This window comes from Notolepis coatsorum (genome assembly GCF_963971535.1).
Source record: "Notolepis coatsorum genome assembly, chromosome: 15".
NCBI classification, from domain to species: Eukaryota; Metazoa; Chordata; class Actinopteri; order Aulopiformes; family Paralepididae; genus Notolepis; species Notolepis coatsorum.
Genome location: NC_140179.1, coordinates 42,098,029 through 42,118,888, shown reverse-complemented (window position 1 = coordinate 42,118,888; position 20,860 = coordinate 42,098,029). Strand labels below are relative to the sequence as shown.

General features: G+C 47.4%; 1 pseudogene across 1 annotated transcript in view; it reads left to right on the top strand.

Annotated features, from left to right (window-relative positions):
• LOC311242025 (angiopoietin-4-like) overlaps positions 1 to 10,204 on the top strand; it is a 28,640-nt pseudogene extending 18,436 nt beyond the window's left edge. Inside the window, exons 3-4 of the transcript in view lie at positions 8,228 to 8,413; positions 9,910 to 10,204. The product of the transcript in view is annotated as an angiopoietin-4-like (transcript). The remainder of the gene's footprint in view (positions 1 to 8,227; positions 8,414 to 9,909) is intronic.
• The last annotated feature ends 10,656 nt before the right edge of the window (positions 10,205 to 20,860 follow it).

Below are 20,860 nucleotides of genomic sequence, written 5' to 3'. Positions count from 1 at the left end.
GCAGCCGGATTCTACCCCCCCCCCCCCTCCTACTCCTGTCGGCTTACAAGCGACCGGATTAACCCCCCTTAGTGTATCCAGTATATAATCATTAAAGTATCATTGCTGTTATTCCTTAAACTATTCCAGGTCGTATATGTACCACCTGCGCCTTCAGAGATTGGACATTCTCTATTGATATACCGACGAATACTCTTGCCATAAAAGTGCATACTAATTCCCATTCATAAATGTGATTGATTTGATTAAGTGCTTGCTCTACACACCATCGCTGTGTAGAAATAAAGACCTATTTCTAATTCGTACATTTGTGTTGGATCCGTTTCATCTACGTGACAGTGTTCATCATAATATATTTATGCCGTGTACTGGGTGGCCGAATATTAAGTACAAAGGTAGTGGTAGTAAGTATCATATCTAGTAATACAGTCAGGGAATTGTACCCCTCAGTTACAATTGGTCCTTCGAGCCGGAGGGTAATTAGTGTAATATTAATATAGTGTTATTAATATTGAAATGGCCTATGATGAACACTCCACGAAACGATCCTCCTAACCAACGCCCGCAGCGCGAACGACGGCTCCCTCAGTACTTAGAGGCTTACGCTGTCAGTCAACAACCTAGTCTTCTACTAACAGTAAACGCGGTAAAACTAGAAAGTAAAAGTATGTCTAACCCCAACGCCCAGACTACCCCGACCATAGAGGCCCCTACGGGCTCTAATGTAACTGACCAAGTTCACGTGGGGACCAGTGGGAACCAGACATGACTTCACACCCCGCCAGTACTGAAGAAGTAGTCCCCGATGAGTCCCGGGAGGAATACAACGCTACCGAGAGAGAACTCGGCACGGAAGAAGACGGGGAGAGCACCGTGGAGATAGAGCTCCAAGGCTCCGCAAAGAGCACCCCGAGGGAAGGCTCCCCTATACAACCGCCTTCTCCCAGCGAGGCAGAGAGGACCCTACAGCAGGCCTTCCTCATCAGCCTGAACGCCGCTGCTGAACGCGACCGACTGCAGATCCAGCAGCGGAGCGAAGAAGAGCATATACGTCTAGAAATAAGACGCATTCAGAGAGAAGAGAATGTGGCCCGAGACCGAGCAGACAGCCAGCGAGCAGCTGCTGGTGCTCTACGGGACGCAGAGCGCGACAGACAGCAAGCGCAACTAATAGAACAGCTGATCAGATGGACAACACCCTCTCCCTCCGCCAGAGGCTCCAGGAACTCGTCTAGACACACCTCCAGGGCGGCATCCCCTAGCCGAGTAAACAACCCTGAACTTGACCAACAGACGAGGTCTATACCCCCCACAGACCACCTCCCCCCACCGGTCCAAGCGAGACCTAGCAACCGGGAAGGAGCAGCATATCCTGTGGAGAGGCTAAACCAGAGACTACAAGCACTGGATGACCTAACTGAAGACGAAGAGGAAGAGGAGGAGAACCACGCCCGACGACAGCACAGTACTCTACCGGACCAGGAGGTCCGGTACAGCCCAGGCTATACTCCCGCGGAGCTGCGCTACAGACCCCCGACTCTATACACGGGTGAGCACGACGCACGACCCGCACCGAGGAACAGCACCTGGACAAGCGGGCCATGGTACACTGCCGGTACCAGCCCATACCAAGGAGCGGGAGGAGACTCGCCTAGGAGGCCTCTCCCCCAACGCTCGCCGATGTATCCACAGTCGGCGTCATACATTGGCACGCCTATGGTACCCGACTTCACCCAAGAGAACCGGGCCCAGTATACGGAACTCCGCATGTGTCTGGAGACCATGTTGGTGGATGTATTGGATGAACGCCACAAATACGCCATCCTACTGAAGCACTTAAAGGTACCCCGCGCACATAATATAGCGCTCGCCTACGCGACTTCCACCACCCCATACACAGCAGCGCTGGTAGCATTGGACCAGAGGTATGGGCGCATATGGGATTACGCGATCCAGGAGATCCGACACATCGACCGCTTACCCCCAGCAATAGACAATCGAGCACTGGACGACCTGTCCATCAGAGTGCAGTCCCTGGTAGGGATGTTGGGAGCGCAGAGAGAGAAGGGGAGGCATGAACTTTACGCCAACTCAAATGTGGAAAGGATCTTGGAGAAGCTGCCGCCCGCTCGACAGGAGCGTTTTAGGCGGCAGAGAGACCAACGAGACCCGAATGGCCCCGAACCGAACCTCCTCGATCTAGCAGACTTCCTGGCGAGAGAAGTCAGCAGCCTACGGCTAGATACATTCGGACGGAGCACCCCTGGCTCCAGAGAAGGAACCAGACGACTAAATGATGGAAGAAGATCGGTGACTGTGATGCACCAATCGGAGTCAGTACCGAGCAGCAGGAGCCACAGTACCCCCTCCAGAACGGAGAAGTGGAAGATAGTGTGCCCCTACTGTGAGAAAGAACACTGGCTAGCGCAATGTGACTCCTTCCCCAAGCTGAACGCGGAGGAAGCAAGTCAATGGATAAAGTCCAACAAGCGCTGTTTTCGCTGTGCGCGCTCACACATGGCAGCCGAATGCCGCTTAAAGAAAAGGTGCACCAAGTGCGATGGAGCCCATCTGGACATACTTCACGACAGTAACAGACGGCGCCCTTCACCCGCACCATCCAGCAGCAAAGCGAGCGTCATGTACATCGATCCCGCCAGCAGCAGTGGAGCCCGAGTACTCCTAAAAGTAGTGCGTGTGACACTAAGCTACCAGAATAAAGTCCTGGACACTTACGCCGTCCTCGATGACGGGTCAGAGAAGACCCTGCTGCTCGCCTCCGCTGCGGCCCAGCTAGGGCTGCGGGGAAGCGAAACCCAAATGACAATTCGGACAATAAGACGAGATTTGAAGACGATAAAGGGCGAGAATGTCTCATTCTCTATCGCAGCAAGCGGCCAGCCTGAGCGACGGTACCAGATTACAGACGCTTTCACCAGCCAAGAAATAGGACTGTCGCGGTACACATACCCCGTCGCCAAGCTGATGGAGAAATATGCACATCTGCGCAAGTTACCGATCCCGCTCATAGACAATGCTATGCCGACCCTGTTGATAGGCTCCGACCATGCAGACCTCATTGTCCCGATAGACCGGGTTCATACCGGACCCCGAGGCTGTCCTGCAGCAGTCGAGACCCGTTTGGGATGGACTCTCCAAGGCCCGCTCGCCAAATCTCTCAACCGAAGTACAGCCACTAGATGTCTCCACTCCCGAGTCACAGAGGGAGAAACCGCACTCCTGCAACACGTAGAGCGGCTATGGACCTTGGAACAAATGCCCTTTAAGAACGGAAAGAAAGACATTCGCTCTAAAGATGACATTTACGCCATTCAACCCCCCTGTAGACAGGGACCAAGAGAGTCCCGGTCAACGGCGTGTTGAGATACGCCACGCCACTCCTGCGGCGAGAAGGAATGCCTACTTTCCACGCCAAGACAGACGCCACAGAGCGGTACCTGCTGAACACGGAGCGGCGCTTAGCCAAGAACCCCGCCCAAGAGAGTGTATACCGCGCTGAGATTGAGAAGCTCATCACAGCGGGACACGTCACAAAGATGGACATTAAAGAGGCTGACCAGACCACTGAATCGTGGTACGTGCCTCACCACAAGGTCCATCACAACGGTAAAGGCCGCATAGTATTTAACTGCAGCTACCAGATCGGATCCCACAATCTGAATAAAGAGTTACTGCCCGGTCCCACACTCGGCCCCTCCCTACTCGGCGTTCTACTCCGCTTCCGCCAGGAAAAGGTGGCCATCAGCGGGGACATTAAAGGAATGTTCCTGCAGGTGAGATTAGTAGAGGCGGACAAGCCCCTGTTACGGTTCCTATGGAGAGAGAAGCCAGGAGATGAGCACCCAGCCATCTACCAATGGGAAGTCCTCCCCTTCGGAACGACGTGCAGCCCCTGCTGTGCTACATTTGCACTACAGAAACATGTAGCAGAGGACCCAGCAGCGGACGAAGAGGTCCGACACAGCGTAAAGAACAGCTTCTACGTAGACAACTGTCTACAAAGCCTTTCAACCCAAGAAGAAGCCGAGGCTCTCCTGATTAAACTCCGCGCCTCATTGATCAAAGGCGGCTTTGATCTCAGGCAGTGGGCCAGCAGCGATCCGCAAGTACTGCGCAGCCTCTCCTCCGAGGACAAGGCAGCCAGCAGCGAGACCTGGATGGCTACAATCCCGGGAGAAGCCCAGGAGATGACCCTGGGATTGGTGTGGCGATTCAAAACAGATTCGCTTCACTACAGACACAAGCCCCTGACTACGGAGCAGGGAAGGCCGGCGGCGGCGCCGACCACCAGACGGAGTGTGTACACAACACTCGCCCGACAATATGACCCGCTAGGATGTATTCTACCGTACACCACCAGGGCAAAAATGATTGTACGAGCATTGTGGGACAAGGACCAGGGCTGGGACGACCCCATTCCCGCACACCTTGCATCCACCTGGAGAGAGTGGGAGATGGAGCTCCACTCACTCCCAGGCGTTAATATGCGCCGAAGCTACTTCCCACCCACGGTGAGGCCAGAGACATGTAAAATGGACTTACACGTCTTCAGTGACGCCTCAGAGGTCGCATACGGATCAGTAGCCTACTTGCGGGCCCAAGAGAAGGGGGGAGAGATCTACACAGCATTTGTCCTCGCCCGCTCGAGAATAGCCCCACGCAAGCAACAATCTATCCCACGTCTAGAGCTCTGCGCAGCCCTAGCCGGAGCGCACCTAGCCATGCTCATCCAACGTGAGCTCACCATACCGGTGTCTAGAACAATCCTGTGGTCAGATTCCACGACGGTACTCGCCTGGATCAAATCGGACTCATGCAAGTACAAAGTCTTTGTGGGAGTCAGAGTCACCGAGATTCAAGACTTAACCGAAGAGTTAACCGGAGAAACAGAGTGGCGCTACGTTGATACAAAACAGAACCCAGCTGACGTCATCACCCGGGGGATGCCCCTGGATGACCTCACCCGTCGCAATGTCTACAGTGACGGCCCCGCATTCCTAAGACTCCCGGAAGGACAGTGGCCCATGCCTATCCCGAGGGAAGCAAGTCCAGAGGAGGTGGAAAATAAGAAGTCTGTGTTCTGTGGATTGAGCACCGTAGCCTCCACCGACCCTAACATAGACGATTGCACGTCCATAGAGAGTGCACAACAAAGAACATTCCTGCGGTACCACCCGGAGTGCAAGTCCCCCGCTGATATGTCAGCAGCTAACTACGAGGAAGCAGAATTGCTTCTACTGCAGCGAGCCCAGAGAGACAATTTGACAGAAGGAACAGTCGTCATGATTATTGATCAATCACTGCCCAGAGCTATGTGGCCGGCCGGCCGCGTAAGCAAAGTGATCACCGGTGCCGACGGCAAGGTCCGAGCAGCTGAAGTGCTCGTCCAGGGTCGCACTTACACCCGTCCCGTGGCGAGGCTCATAGAACTGCCCCGACTCCCAGACACAATCGATGATGACCATGACCCTATAACCCTATGACTTTGTGAAGTTGACTGACCCCTACAGCAAACCCTTATGTGTAAATAGACAACGCGATTAATCTGTCTCTGTTTAACTGATTAGGTCTGGGACCAATCAGGGGGTGGCTGTTGTGAAGGGCCAGATTAAACCGAATATATATATTTATTTATATATATATATTTAATTGTATTTGTATATTCTCTAATATTCCCTGATATCCCTTGTATATTCCTTGTACAATATGCATTGAATATCCATTCTAGCCTACTGAACATCCCATAATAGTCTCCATTCTACTATTGGTGGAGACCTTGGTGCCAGGCTGCCATACCCCTCAGACCCAGTTCAAACGTACCGCTCCACATGTACGAACAAGTCCTAGTTCCGCGTAGGAATCTGGCTACCGCACCACTAATGGGACTATTTGTTCATAGTGCGTATATATACTGCGCTACTAAAGTAGGACTTCCTTTTCAGTCCAGTTTCTTACCCTCCAATAGAGTCACAGACGTAAAGCCTCCCCGCGACGCCACGTGTGGGAGTAAGGCCAAGTTCGCCTACCATCGGTATTGAGACATCGTGTATATTAATATTTGAATAGTCATATTTGGCACTATATCGTCGAGTTGGACGTAGTCTATTAAGCTAATAATAGTCTGTTAATATATAGTGCTTCGTGCGGTGAGAATACTACCGTAGTCAGTACCCCATCGTTTCGGGCAGAGAACTGGCTGCTTATCCAGGGTGGTTGACCCCACGTGAAGCTGCACCCGAGGAGCCCCAGAGCCGACGAGCGAGTGGACCTGTATACCGGATTATTCTACCGACGACAGCCCGCCTTCCCAGGCACGGATTATGCTTTGTATACTTTGATTATTCCATGGATAAAGACCCCCGACACTGCCGTGTGTTGGAACCCCCCCCCCCTGGAGAGGACGCAAGGTGAGGAGACGCTCTGCAAGACGAGGTCGCTTCACATCTCTCCTCCGTGGACCGGATGACGCCGGCCCACAAAGAGTCCACCTGCTTTCATCTGTGGTCCAAGGATCGCCGGCGCATTGAACGGCACTACAGTGGGTTCACCTGGGATACCCTTGGCCGGATGAGGCAGCCGGATTCTACCCCCCCCCCCCCTCCTACTCCTGTCGGCTTACAAGCGACCGGATTAACCCCCCTTAGTGTATCCAGTATATAATCATTAAAGTATCATTGCTGTTATTCCTTAAACTATTCCAGGTCGTATATGTACCACCTGCGCCTTCAGAGATTGGACATTCTCTATTGATATACCGACGAATACTCTTGCCATAAAAGTGCATACTAATTCCCATTCATAAATGTGATTGATTTGATTAAGTGCTTGCTCTACACACCATCGCTGTGTAGAAATAAAGACCTATTTCTAATTCGTACATTTGTGTTGGATCCGTTTCATCTACGTGACAGTGTTCATCATAATATATTTATGCCGTGTACTGGGTGGCCGAATATTAAGTACAAAGGTAGTGGTAGTAAGTATCATATCTAGTAATACAGTCAGGGAATTGTACCCCTCAGTTACAAATTAGGTTAGCTAAAAAAAGGGCAGTGTGAACGCAAACCAAAATCAAACAATGTATCATTCTCACATTTGGTCCACCTGAACGTTTATACAGTTTGTTTAAACGAGTGAACGTCCTCCGAACTCCCTCTCTCTGCCTCTCTCAGCGCTGTCAGGTGCAGACTGCTCCGCGAGCTAACTGCGCTGGAGCAGATCAGGGAAAATGTCCTTAGTGGATAGCTCGCAAAGATGGAGCAGATACTGAAGTAACAATTTAATTCATATGGCAAATTGATTTGATACTAAGTTACACAAATACAGCTGTCGGTCTGAAACACACACACTCTGTCTCACATGACCTCTCAGGGGCCCTTGGTTTTTGTGTAACCTGATTAACTAACACACAATACCCCACTCACACACACACACACACACAAAAACCCCACTCTCACCCATATAGACACACTCACATGGCTATTAGATCACACACACACACACACACACACACACACACACACACACACACACACACACACACACACACACACACACACACACACACACACACACACACACACACACACACACACACACACACACACACACACACACACACACACACACACACACACACACACACACACACACACACACACACACACACACACACACACACACACACACACACACACACACACACACAGAAACCCAGATTACCAGCTAGGGTGGGGCCCTGACTCACCCATGATCACAAGACCATTGTTGATCAAAACCTGTTGATCAAAGGCCATGTGACTCAGACCAGCTCATCTTGATATTAGGGGTCAACAGTTTTGATATAAGAACCATGTTGGACCATTGCTAGGGATGCAGTCTGGAAGAGGCTGTGACAAGGATGGACCTGTTGCTGCTGTGCTGTGTAACCTGCGTTGCTTTTGTCTGTTGAATAAATCACCTTTTCATCAATTGAGCGATTGCCTCTGAAACCAATCTCCAGTTTGAATTCTTCCTTGGAAACCAGCGCTCTACTCACAGAATATGCTTCAATACCATGCGCAAACCCCGCACAGTTAAGGGTGCAATTTCCACCGCGCAATCCATTCCTAGTGGATCCTGCCCTCAGAGTTTGTCTTGAGCAGTGCCATGGCCAAATCATCCCAAAGTGAAGAAAATGTTTTCTCTCCAATCCTGTCTTTGTCAGGGGACCACTGGTTAGGTCTGAGAAGGGTCTTCTCACTAACTAAGAACAGAGGGAAGACGTGGACCATGAAGGTGGACATTTTCGACCATGAAGGAGGTTCTGCTTTTGCAGAGTACAGCAACTTTAGACTGGGCAGCGAGAACGAGGCTTTCAAGCTGAGTGTTGGAGCGTACAAAGGAGATGCAGGTAACCACTACCAGGGTTGCCTCACGTCTCCTCCAGAAATGACTACTCATAGTATTCCCATGCAGACATCTTGGTTGGCAAACAACAGGTGTTTGTACCCAACTAGCAGGTGATTATCATTAAATAACAACCGTGGCCAATGATTGTCAAAACATTCTCTACATTCTGACAGCCATCACTGGAGTGTCTGGTTAGTAACATGGGTCTTCCAGTCCCTCCACTCTGCAGTAAACAGAAAATACATGTTCTCGTATCCTGATCCCACTTTATCCAATCAGGAGAGAGAACCCTAGATATTTTATTATTATTTCACTTTCAATGTATTTCAATGAGGGCAGATGCATGACTTCATTCTCACGATGATTAAAAGAAAACGATAAGAGATGAAGCACTTGAAGGGTTATGTGAAGGGTTGTGTGCGATATTGTGTCATTCCGTGGACAATTGTGGCCCCGGTGGCGATCGGAACACAAGGGGGGGGAAGCGAAAAAATCTGCTTTTTCTTAGAGTGGAAAGCCATTGGTTTGTATGTAGAGGATAACTTTAAAAAAAAAAGGAGAAGTTGCCTCCATGTGGAAGCAGCTCGGAAGTGCATCCAACTGTTCTCAGTAGGACATCCAACAAACTAACACATCCAACTGTCTCTCAACTAAGACATCCAACAAACTAAGACATCCAACTGTCTTTCACCTAGACATCCAACAAACTAACACATCCAACTTTTCTTTAGTTTTTAACCTACTTTCTATAGAACTTCATTCTTAGATGCTTCTATAGAAAGTAGGTAAAACAAATTAAAAATAGTTTTCTTTGCCCTATAGGGAAAAAAAGTTTTCTTTGCCCTATATAGCTGGGAGGTGCGCTATTTTAAGTGAGCGTGGGTTATTGAATTGATTGATTGATTGCTAATTGTATTACTGTCCGCCTTGTTTCCAACTGGTTAAGTTTAGGCCCTCTTTCGAATTTGGTTAAGGTTAGAGTTTAGAATCAGGGCTGGTGGTCTATCGCCCTGCTCTAAAGACAAACTAATGTATGTATAGATGTAAAATCTATGCAATAAGGAAATAATGAAATGGAATGAAATAAGGAAATAATGTATGTATGTATGGAAAATGAAGCCTCTTTTTTATTTAATTTTTTTTTCTCTCTCTCTCACTATCCTTCTCTCTCTCTCTCTCTCTCTCTCTCTCTCTCTCCTCCTCTCTCTCTCTCTCTCTCTCTCATCTCCTCTCTCTCTCTCTCTCTCTCTCTCTCTCTCTCCTCTCTCTCTCTCTCTCTCTCTCTCTCTCTCTCCTCTCTCTCTCTCTCTCCTCTCTCTCTCTCTCTCTCTCTCTCTCTCTCTCTCTCTCTCTCTCTCTCTCTCTCTCTCCTCTCTCTCTCTCTCCTCTCTCTCTCTCTCTCTCTCTCTCTCTCTCTCTCTCTCTCTCTCTCTCTCTCTCTCTCTCTCTCTCTCTCTCTCTCTCTCTCTCTCTCTCTCTCTCTCTCTCTCTCCGCAGGCGACGCTATCCTCGGGACTTACGCCGGCATGGACCAGAACGGCTTCGGCCTCAGCACCGCGGACAGAGACAACGACGGCTGCTCGCCCTGCATCTTCGGCGACATTGGGGTGCACGACTGCAGCGAAGGCGGCGGCTGGTGGTTCAGCGCTGTGGCTCCGCCAATCTGCATGGCAACTAGCACCCTGCCGGGGAGCACATAGGCTGGGCGTCCGGCCTCCACTGGGCGACGTGGAAGGGCGCGGCTCCGTACTCTGCCAGCGCCACTCGTATGATGATCAAATCTACCGGTTAACCGGTGTGTGTGTGAGAGGCTGTTCTATACGACTCTATTTGGGCCTATAAATTCAATCTCGGACTGATCCATACCCCGAAACTGAGAGATGGAGGCGTTTAACCTCTTCCGCCCGTGCGGTCCTGTATACCGCAGGTGACATCATGTCATAAATCAATCTGTCTAGAGACTGTATGACATAATGTTGCGTTTTCTGTTCAAATGCATCCAAGAGTAAACATCCTAACCATGTCACAACAGCAGTCATGGTGTATATTTTCAGCAATACGTTTGTTTACCAATAGGTTAAAGTGTTATTAGTGAGATTTTAGTTTTTGAAATGTGATCATATTTTCGCGGAGGTCGGCCATTTTGAATCACTGAATGATGATGATTTGTAGTCATATGAGCACAGGGCATCCAGAGCTCTCAATGAGCGTTGACATTTCGAGAAACTACAGTGCAGGAAATTCTAGCCTCAAGCAGGGACGCGAGAAGTCCGCGGGGAGTGGGGGTGCTGAGATATCGATAGTTTTTGATACTTTTTTTTTTTTTGTATATAATTTTTTTTATATAAAATATATATATTATATAATTATACTTGTAGTTGTATTGTCTGCGAGACATCGCCACCACGCAACACGTCAAAATGCTCACTATCTGCAAACAGCTCCACTGTCTGTCACGTCATAACCAACACTCTCGTTCATTAGAGGATACTATGATGAATTGAAAATGGGGGACGGACGGTCCCTGATGTAAACAAGACGAAAGTCTTTCTCTGGTCTGCATCCCCTTAACAATTGTATGTATTGAGCTGTACTGTACTGTACCCATTCTGCAATCTGTTAATAAACTTTTCAATCAAACTTTTCAATCAAAAACAAAACCATCGGCTTCCACAGCAAAACCCAAGCGCATGTAGCAGTAACAAGACTGACAGGTGAATGTGCAGCACTGATGAAGCACACAGACACATCAGCTCAACCACAACACACTGCACCAAATGTAGAAAATCCACCCTCCACAGGTAATATTATAACTAGATTATTATTGATGTACAGGACTAAATAAGTAAAAAATATGATACAAATTGAAACCTTTAAGTACTAAATAAATACTGTTGTGTTTCTCTTTCAGCCTTTACCTGTGGAAAACTATGGACCAAGATGCTGCGACTGCGAGAAGGTCACGAAATGCCACAGCAGATGCCACTGTAGAGGTCCAGAGATACAACACTGATCCTCCCCTGGAAAGATCTGAAGATCCACTTTTGTACTGGCGCAACCACAAGCATGTGTACCCTCATTTGTTCAGACTGGCAAAACGCTATCTTTGTATTCCAGCCTCATCTGTTCCATGTGAACGGGTTTTCTCAAAAGCTGGAGAAGTGGTCAGCAAGAAAAGAAACCGTCTCAATCCAAAAACTGTTGAAAAAATTCTATTCCTCAATAAAAATCTTTGAATAACAAGTTTATTAACAGAAGTTTATTAACAGATTGCAGAATGGGTACAGTACAGCTCAATACATACAATTGTTAAGGGGATGCAGACCAGATAAATACTTTCGTCTTGTTTACATCAGGGTCCCCCAGAGTCCCATAATCACACCCTGCCCTAGTTACACAAGCACAGCCATCATCATTATCCTGCACATCCCGTTTTCCAAGCACACCCTCTCTGTCCCAACTACATATATTTACACTATCAATCATACAATTAATCTCCATCCCCAGAAGGAAATAATTCAAAGTAAAAACCTGTGTGTGAACCTGTGTAGGGAATAGAAAGGTGTGTTGCATGCCAGCCTCTTTATACTCTGTTCCATTGGGAACACCTGTTATTGTTATGATCAAATCAATTAAGTGTGAGTGCGTAACAATATATATATTACAAAACAATCAATTCTAAACATTGCTTTTTTCAGTGCCATCTGCTGGCGAAATAGGAGACTGCAAAGCAAACCTGTTTTGCAGTCTCCTAACCTGTTTTGCAGTCTCCTATTTCGCCAGGAGATGGCACTGAAACGAACATTTGAATGAATGAACCCATGTTCAATACATTTGGTGAAGTGGTTCAATACTGGTTCAGTGCTTCATTTGGCCATCACTGCAGAACACAGACAGCACAAAACTAAACTAAACTCCTAAACTAACTAACAGCACAAAGTGCCAGAGCCTTCACCAGCTCTATACCAAAGACACACAAAGATGAGCTCCCACATTGACACAGACCAAGTATAATTACCACAACCACAGACACAGACCAAGTATAATTACCACAACCAAACGAACCAGGGAGCTAACTAACACTGCACACAAATGGGTATATGAAGGGAGAGTGGATGTTGATTGCAGAATCAGCTTCACCTGCCGTTGCACTGGGGTGAGTTGCTGATTGAACAGCTGCTGCTGCAACTGGGACTGGGAGACACCTGAGAATGGGATATGTTACACAGGAGGGAGACAAAACAACAACAAACAAAACATGCCTATATATACAAGAGATAACATACATTACTCCCTCTATATACAGACATAAGGACACCGTCCGTAACACATGTAAACAATATAATATGTCCACAAGATCTACCCAGAGAGGGGACTGTACTGTGAAGTTTAGTTTTTTTTTTGTCAGACCATTTTTGCAGTGTGGAGTTCTCTCTCCTGATTAGATAAAGTCGAAACGGGATACCAGACAATGTATAGAAAGACATACATACAGGCAATAAAATGTGATCTGAATATAAAAATATGATAAAAGTAAACCATGTAAACAATATAATATGTCCACAAGATCTACCCAGAGAGGGGACTGTACTGTGAAGTTTAGGTCCAGCTCCTCCTTCAGTCAATCAGTTTTGGAACATCCTATAAACTGAAATAAGATACTGTGCTACTTACCTACTGTACCACACCTTTACAAAGAAACGCAATACCTGGCTATTATTAACAAATAAAATATGTTACCACTTTTAATCAGTTCATTGTGTATTTTGTTATTGCTTTTACCTTTATCATGTTGGATTGTGTTGTAAATAATGCTTCTGTTTTAGGTGTATGGTTTAATAACATCTTACCAAAGGGACTACAGTTGTGAATGAGCCAGCTGGCTAAAACTGGCACATTTACAGTAATGTTGATTAATGTGTAGGCCTACTGTCCTTTTTAAAGGGGAACTATTTTACTATTTCTTTCACTATTTGGGCACTTTTACACAATTCCTGTGAGTCTATGGAACACCTCTGTAATATATATATTTTTTTTATTCATTGTTTTGTATTTCTAATCAAGTCCTCAAAAACAGCATTTTTCTACCTCAAGATCTCGAGCCGTTTTGAGGCTGGGCTCCTAAACCACTGCGCCGGGTCCCGCCGCCTGAACATTAACATGCAGCGGTGTCTCTCTGACATCACATATCGCGCACATTTTCAAATGACTCAGTTCAGTGAGGGTGAATATTGTGAGAGGATAATTGGAAGAATGCGCCAATATGAGAATTTTGAGACATAGATCATATTAATATAAGTTCACATAGCTAGGAAACAATGCTAAACACTGAAAAAGGCCATTTATAAGATAGTTCCCCTTTAAATAAACAGAAACTGAATTACCAGTGTAAACAAATGTGAGGATGAGGGTCTATATCTCTCCTGAGACCACTGGCCCAGTTAGAAAATTCATGAAGTTGAACGTACATCGGTTTGTGATAGATTATTAGTTACATTTTTTCTATATATTCTTTTTACATATTATTCATAAAATAATTGAATGTGTGTGTTAAATTTTTTATTCACACTTACCCTGTTCTCTTCCTCGAGCCTTGTCTTCCTCTATGCCCTCTGCCTCTCTACAAGCATCTTCCCTGGACAGCAGCAGTGGGCTGAAGCTCTGGGTCTTGGGCTAGCTTGACGTGGGATCATCCCTATGTTCCCCGGGTCCCATGTTCCCGGGGTCCTATGTTCCCCGGGTCCTATGTTCCCGGGGTCCTATGTTCCCCGGGTCCTATGTTCCCCGCTTGATTGATTAATAGATTGAAAATTTTATAATTTTTTTTTATTTGATTAATTATTAATGTCCGCCTTGTTTCGAACTGGTTAAGCTTAGGCCCTCTTTCGAACTGGTTAAGGTTAGAGTTTGGAATCAGGGCTGGTGGTCTAACATTTTCAATCAATCAATCAATCAAAGCGGGGAACATAGAACCCGGGGAACATAGGACCCGGGGAACATAGACATGCTCCCCTTGACGTTAGCTGCAGCTAGCCGGGGAGCTAGCTGAGCTAATGAAAGGGTGCGGCCGGCAAGCATTCATCTCTGGCTATGCGGGGTGCGCCGACCCGCCACACTCATCGTCCGTTCTAGGTTGATAAAATGAAATATATTATATAGAATATGACCCAGTAATGAATAAACTAAATACAGCAATGTGAAAACTTTGCGAAATTGCATTTGCTAAATAAATACGTCAATTGTCCCTCGGGCACGAGCGTGAGGGCCAGCGTAAAACACAGACAAAGCCTGTGTTTTTTCACTCCACATCGGTACTTTAGAAACACGCTTTTGGAGTGGAAAATATTACCAAAATCTCTGGAAAAGAATCTCACAAACACTATAGACTGTCGGAAACTTAACAAATGCTATAATATGCAGAACAACTGCCTATAAACACTACTTACACCGTAGTTTCGGGCTGCATGCTGAGGCTCGATTTCCTGGGGAGATGTGTGTTTCAAGACCACTGGCTCTGGAGATTTCAGCAAAAGACGAGAGCGCTGTTCCGAGAGGTCTATATAGTCCCTGTGACGACTTGCGGAGTGATACTCCCGTCGATTAAAGGGGTAGTGCTCACCGTCAAGCACATGGTAAAAGTAAGTCCGTCTGCAAAAAATCTACCAACTGGGCATGACAACAGCGCTCTCTAAGCGTCAACTGAGGACGACGTATAGAGCAGATCCATCGCACCCGTGGTCCTCAGATCCAGTTTGAGGTAGAACAGCCGCTGCAGTCGACGCTGTTGGCCACATCAGCAACTAACTATTTGTATCCTACTACATACTACACATATTTAAACAAGGTTTCTGAAACACAAGTTAGTGGTCGTGACTAGTGGTCTCCACTCCCAGAGCAAACAATATTGATGGTTGAATCTTTGTGAACTGCAACACATTTGATTGCTAAAGAAGAACATTTTCTGCCAAAGTGCTATATCATTTAAAATCAAGACGTTTCTTCCATTCAATCACATAATACAATCCTTTCTATGGCAGTTGTGTCCTGAATGTCTTTCCATCCAAGTGGAACTGCAAGATTAGTACCTACCTATATTCAAGGATTGCTCAATGACGAGAATAAAATGAATACAAATTTATATTTGTTGTTTAATGTCTATTCACTATACTCAAGTCAAGTCAAGAGATTTATTTGTCACGGCATACAAGTATACAATGAAATGCGGGTGGTCTTGCCCGCAACGATGTGCAATACAGTAGTAACAACATATAATAGAATCCAATAAAACAATATTGTGCAATAAACAAGTAACATAGTAGGGCATATCGGTATTTGTACATAGTTATTTACAGAGCATGAAGGACATGCTAGGTCCTGTGGTAGTGCAATACACTGTTAGCTACGGATGGGGCACTGGGTCTTTCTGTAGATTGCTATTTTATACAATCTCTACTATACTATTTTTAAAGTGACCTTTCCTTAGTGGCCATAAGTGTGGGCGTGTGCAGCATGAGTGTGTGCTTGCTCATGTTAAAGTGGCTGCTAGTGTGTGAGCGTGTACAGTGTGTGTGTCGAAGTTGTGCTCATGTGTGCTTGTGTGTGGAGAGTTCAGTGTTCAAGGCTCTGATGGCCTGGGGGAAGAAGCTGAGCCGAAGCCTCTCTGTCCTAGTAGCTGGGGTTCGTAGGCGTCTGCCTGACCTCAGCAGCATGAACAGGCTGTTGTTGGGGTGGTGTGGGTCTTTCATTATTCTGCAGGCTCTGGATTTGCACCTCTTGTTGTATAGAACCTGCAGGGGTGGTAGTGCAATACCCGTGGTACGCTCGGCTGAGCGCACCACTCTCTGTAGGGCCTTCTTGTCCTGTTTCCATACCAGGCAGTGATGTTTCCAGTCAAGATGCTCTCTACAGCTCCGGAGTAGAGGGACTGGAGTATCTTCCCAGATACTCTGAACTTCCTTAACTGTCTCAGGTGGTAGAGGCGCTGCTTCACCTTTTTTACGACTGAGTCTATGTGTGTTGACCATGTCAGATCCTTTGAGATGTGGACCCCCAGGTACTTAAAGCTGCTCACCCTGTCCACGGTAGCCCCGTTTATCCTCAGTGGTGTGTGTGTCCCCTGCTGTCCTCTCCTATAATCCACGATCAGCTCCTTGGTTTTACCAATGTTCAGGAGCAGGCTGTTGTCCTGGCACCAGCGTTCCAGTACCTCAACCTCCTCCCGGTAGGCCTTCTCGTCGTTGTCCGAGATCAGCCCCACCACCACTGTGTCGTCCGCAAACTTCACTATGGAGTTGGAGCTGAACTTGGCCAAACAGAACGTGAAAAATATATTGGAACAATATAATAATAGATTTACTGTAAAGATTAAAAGAGATTATATCTTGAATGCACACAACCGATCGTAGTAACACAGAAGAAAAACTGTGGAATCTGCATGTGCGTGGACCTCCGTGAACCGAACAGTGCTGTGGTTATGGACTGTTACCCACTGCCACACATGGATGAGCTACTCTCCAACCTGCGGGGAGCAAAAGTGTTCTCCACGATTGACCTGGCAAGTGCATACTACCAAGTACCGTTGCATGAGGAGAGCCGTGACCTTACCGCATGTATCACTCACGAGGGCCTGTTCAGGTTCTGTACGGTCTGGCTTTGGCGCCCTCTGCCTTTCAGAAAATGATGGCTACAATTCTCAGGGACAGTCCAGGCATTCAAAGCTACTTGGACGATCTGATCATCTACGGTCCTACCGCTGCCGTCCACGATCAAAACCTGAAGACGGTGCGGCGGAAGCTAGATGATGCTGGCCTAATGCTCAATGAGGATAAATGTCACTTCAACAAGCCCTCCCTTCGCTAACTTGGACACATCATCTCAGTTGATGGTACCCTGCCAGTCAAAGAACACACCGACGCAGTTCTGAAAGCTCCTGCTCCCTCCGATGGTGTCTCCCTGCATTCCTTTCTAGGACTGGTATCATAGTACTCGATGTTTCTGCCTAATTTTGCGACAGTCGTAGCCCCTATACGTGAGTGTGTGAGTGCTACAGACACCTTCACATAGACTGACGCTGCGAAAAACAGTTTTGATCGAGTCAAACAGCTGCTGGTAGATAGCCCAGCTCTCGCTCTGTTTGACCCTGCCCTCCACACAGTGATCTCCATTGATGCAAGTGACTACGGTTTGGGTGGAGTATTCACTCAAATTCATCCAGATGGCACAGAGAAAGTGTTGGCCTTTGCCTCTCGTACACTCTCAGAGACAGCGAAATTATTCAACTGTGGAGAAGGAGACCCTTGCATGCATGTGGGCCACAGAGAAATGGAGAATGTACTTGTGGGGATGACGGTTTACTCTCTGTACCGACCATCAGGCTCTCAACACTCTGCTCACAACAAAGGGCATAGACCGTGCTGGGATGCGCATCGCCCGATGGTCAGCACGTCTTCTCTGCTTCGACTACGATATAATCTACAGACCCGGATCACAAAACTACACGGCTGACTGACTTTCATGCTTTCCCCTGCCTGCTTCTACTGACCCTGCTATGGATGTGGAGCTTGAGATAGTCGCACACATCTCTGCTACACTCAGTGCCCTGTCGGTGACTGAGTTTGGGGCTGCCTTCTCTACCTGCCCTGAAGTGACTGCACTGCGTGATCAGATTAACAGGGGTTGGCCTCATTCAGAGAAATCGGTGAGCCAAGATCTGACCGCATACTTCAAAATCAGAGAGGAACTGTCAGTCAAGGACAATTACGTCCTCAGAGGCAACCGCCTCATCGCACCAGTCTCCTTGCATCATACATTGCTCTTACTGGCACACGAGAGCCACCAGGGGGTCGTACGCACTAAGCAGCGTCTGCGGGATCTCTACTGGTGGCCGAAGATGGACTCTCAGGTTCAGGCCTGCATATCCAAATGTGTCAGTCTAATGACAAGACGGCCAAGATACATTTTGCACCTCTACAGCCAGTTCCACTGCCAGATGGCCCGTGGAAGAAACTAGGCCTCGACATAGTCGGGCCCTTCTAGTCAGCTGTGCCAGCCTGCCCTTATGCGATCACACTGACAGACTACTATTCCAAGTGGCCAGAGGTAGCCTTTTATCACAACGCTACAACTACGGATGTAACCAAGTTCCTAAGCTCTGTGTTCGGCTGCCATGGTAACCCAGAGAGCGTTGTCACAGACAAACAATGGACCTCAGTTCACATCGGCAGCCTTCGGAAAGGGACATTTCTCACGATCGGATTTCAGTCTACTATCCGGCGGCTAATCCGGCGCTGTCAAATGCTCCCATCGTGTTCTGAGGAGTTGCATCCAGACGCCGATCCAGCAGTTTCAACCGTGGAAAACTGGACATACTGCCCTTGCAGCCTACTGTGAGATCACAGAATGAGACTGTGAGAGAAACGGTCCAAAACAAGCAAGCCAAAAGGAAGCGCTACACAGATGTTAAGCGTGGCGCTCACGCACCTGTCTTTCAGGAGGGGGAGAGAGTCAGGATTAGAACACCACATCATGTCCCCAAAGCACACCCGAGATACAGTGCACCAATGACTTGAAGATTGGCAAAAGCACCTTTCTTTTCAGCGATGGAAAGAAATGGAACGCATCCCGTCTGGCTCGCACTCATCGCACTCCGTTGTGAGCCGGTTCCTAATTGTCCGATTCCTGGAATCGCATGCATCCGTGACTATCGATTCCTCTTATCGCTGCCATGTTTTTCCGACAGTTGCGCATTTTAAAACAATAACGTTAGTGCCACGCATGTAGCCATAGAGCAGACTATTGATTCCTTAAGGGCTCGAAATTGCCTGGGCTTTGGTCGCATATGCTCCCGAAATGCTCCCGCTGTTTGACTGTTTCTTTGTGCAGTGAAAACTACTTCAATGCTTTGCAACCTAGTCATTAATTTAATTCGGGATAACCTAACGTTAGCCACGGAGCTATCGCTAGCTAACCAAGGACAGACACACTGATCTCAGGTAAAAGGGTAGAAAGGGTGGGGGCGAGCGGGGACCGGGCAGGGAGTCGTCTGTGTGTGTGTGTGTGTGTGTGTGTGTGTGTGTGTGTGTGTGTGTGTGTGTGTGTGTGTGTGTGTGTGTGTGTGTGTGTGTGTGTGTGTGTGTGTGTGCGTGCGCACGCTGGTCTTCTGAAAGACCAGAGACGGAGGAGTCAGAGGAATAACGCCCTGTTGAATGCAACTAACTACAGTTCAATTAATTAGTTTAAGATATTGAACTGTAGTTGCATTCAACAGGTCGTTATTCAATAGATTAAATTAGTTTAAAGGAAAACTCCAACATTTTGGGAAATTAGCTTATTTAACATCTTCCCTGGAGACAAGACAAGACAAGAAGATACATACCTTTTTTGTCTCTCTGCATGCATTGGGGTTAGGGAACGCCTGGACTGTTAGCCTAGCTTAGCTTCATCACTGGAAGTGGGGCAGACATCTAGCCTAGTTCACTACAGTCAGGACATATACTCCAAATACAATCAAAATACAACTCCCAAACGTTCCTGTAAACATGTTGTGACCTGTGTATTTACTAGTCACACAAGTCTCCAAGTCACACAAGTCACACGAGTCTCCCAGTCACACAAGTCACACAAGTATCCAAGTCACACAAGTCTCCCAGTCACACAAGTATCCAAGTCACACAAGTCACACGAGTCTCCCAGTCACACAAGTCTCCCAGTCACACAAGTCTCCAAGTCACATGAGTCTCCCAGTCACACACGTCACACAAGTCTCCCAGACACACAAGTCTCCAAGTCACATGAGTCTCCCTGTCACACAAGTCACACAAGTCTCCCAGTCACACAAGTGACTTGGAGACTTGTGTGACTGGGAGACGTGTGTGACTGGGAGACTTGTGTGACTGGGAGACTTGTGTGTCTGGGAGACTTGTGTGACTGGGAGACTCGTGTGACATGGAGACTTGTGTGACTGGGAGACTTGTGTGACTGGGAGACTTGTGTAACTTGGAGACATGTGTGACTGGAAGACTTGTGTGACTTGTGTGACTTGGAGACTTGTGTGACTTGGAGACTTGTGTGACTGGGAGACGCATGTGACTAGGAGACTTGTGTGTCTGGGAGACTTGTGTGACTGGGAGACTTGTGTGACTGGGAGACTCGTGTGACTTGTCTGACTCATGTGACTTGTGTGACTGGGAGACGTGGTAAATACACAGGTCGCACCATGTTTACAGGAACGTTTGGGAGTTGTATTTTGATTGTATTTGGAGTATATTTCCTGACTGTAGTGAACTAAGCTAGATGTCTGCCCCACTTCCAGTGATGAAGCTAAGCTAGGCTAACGGTCCAGGCGTTCCCTAAGCCCAATGCATGCAGAGAGACGAAAAAGGTATGTATCTTCTTGTCTAACTCCAGGGAAGATGTTAAATAAGCTAATTTCCCAAAATGTTGGAGTTTT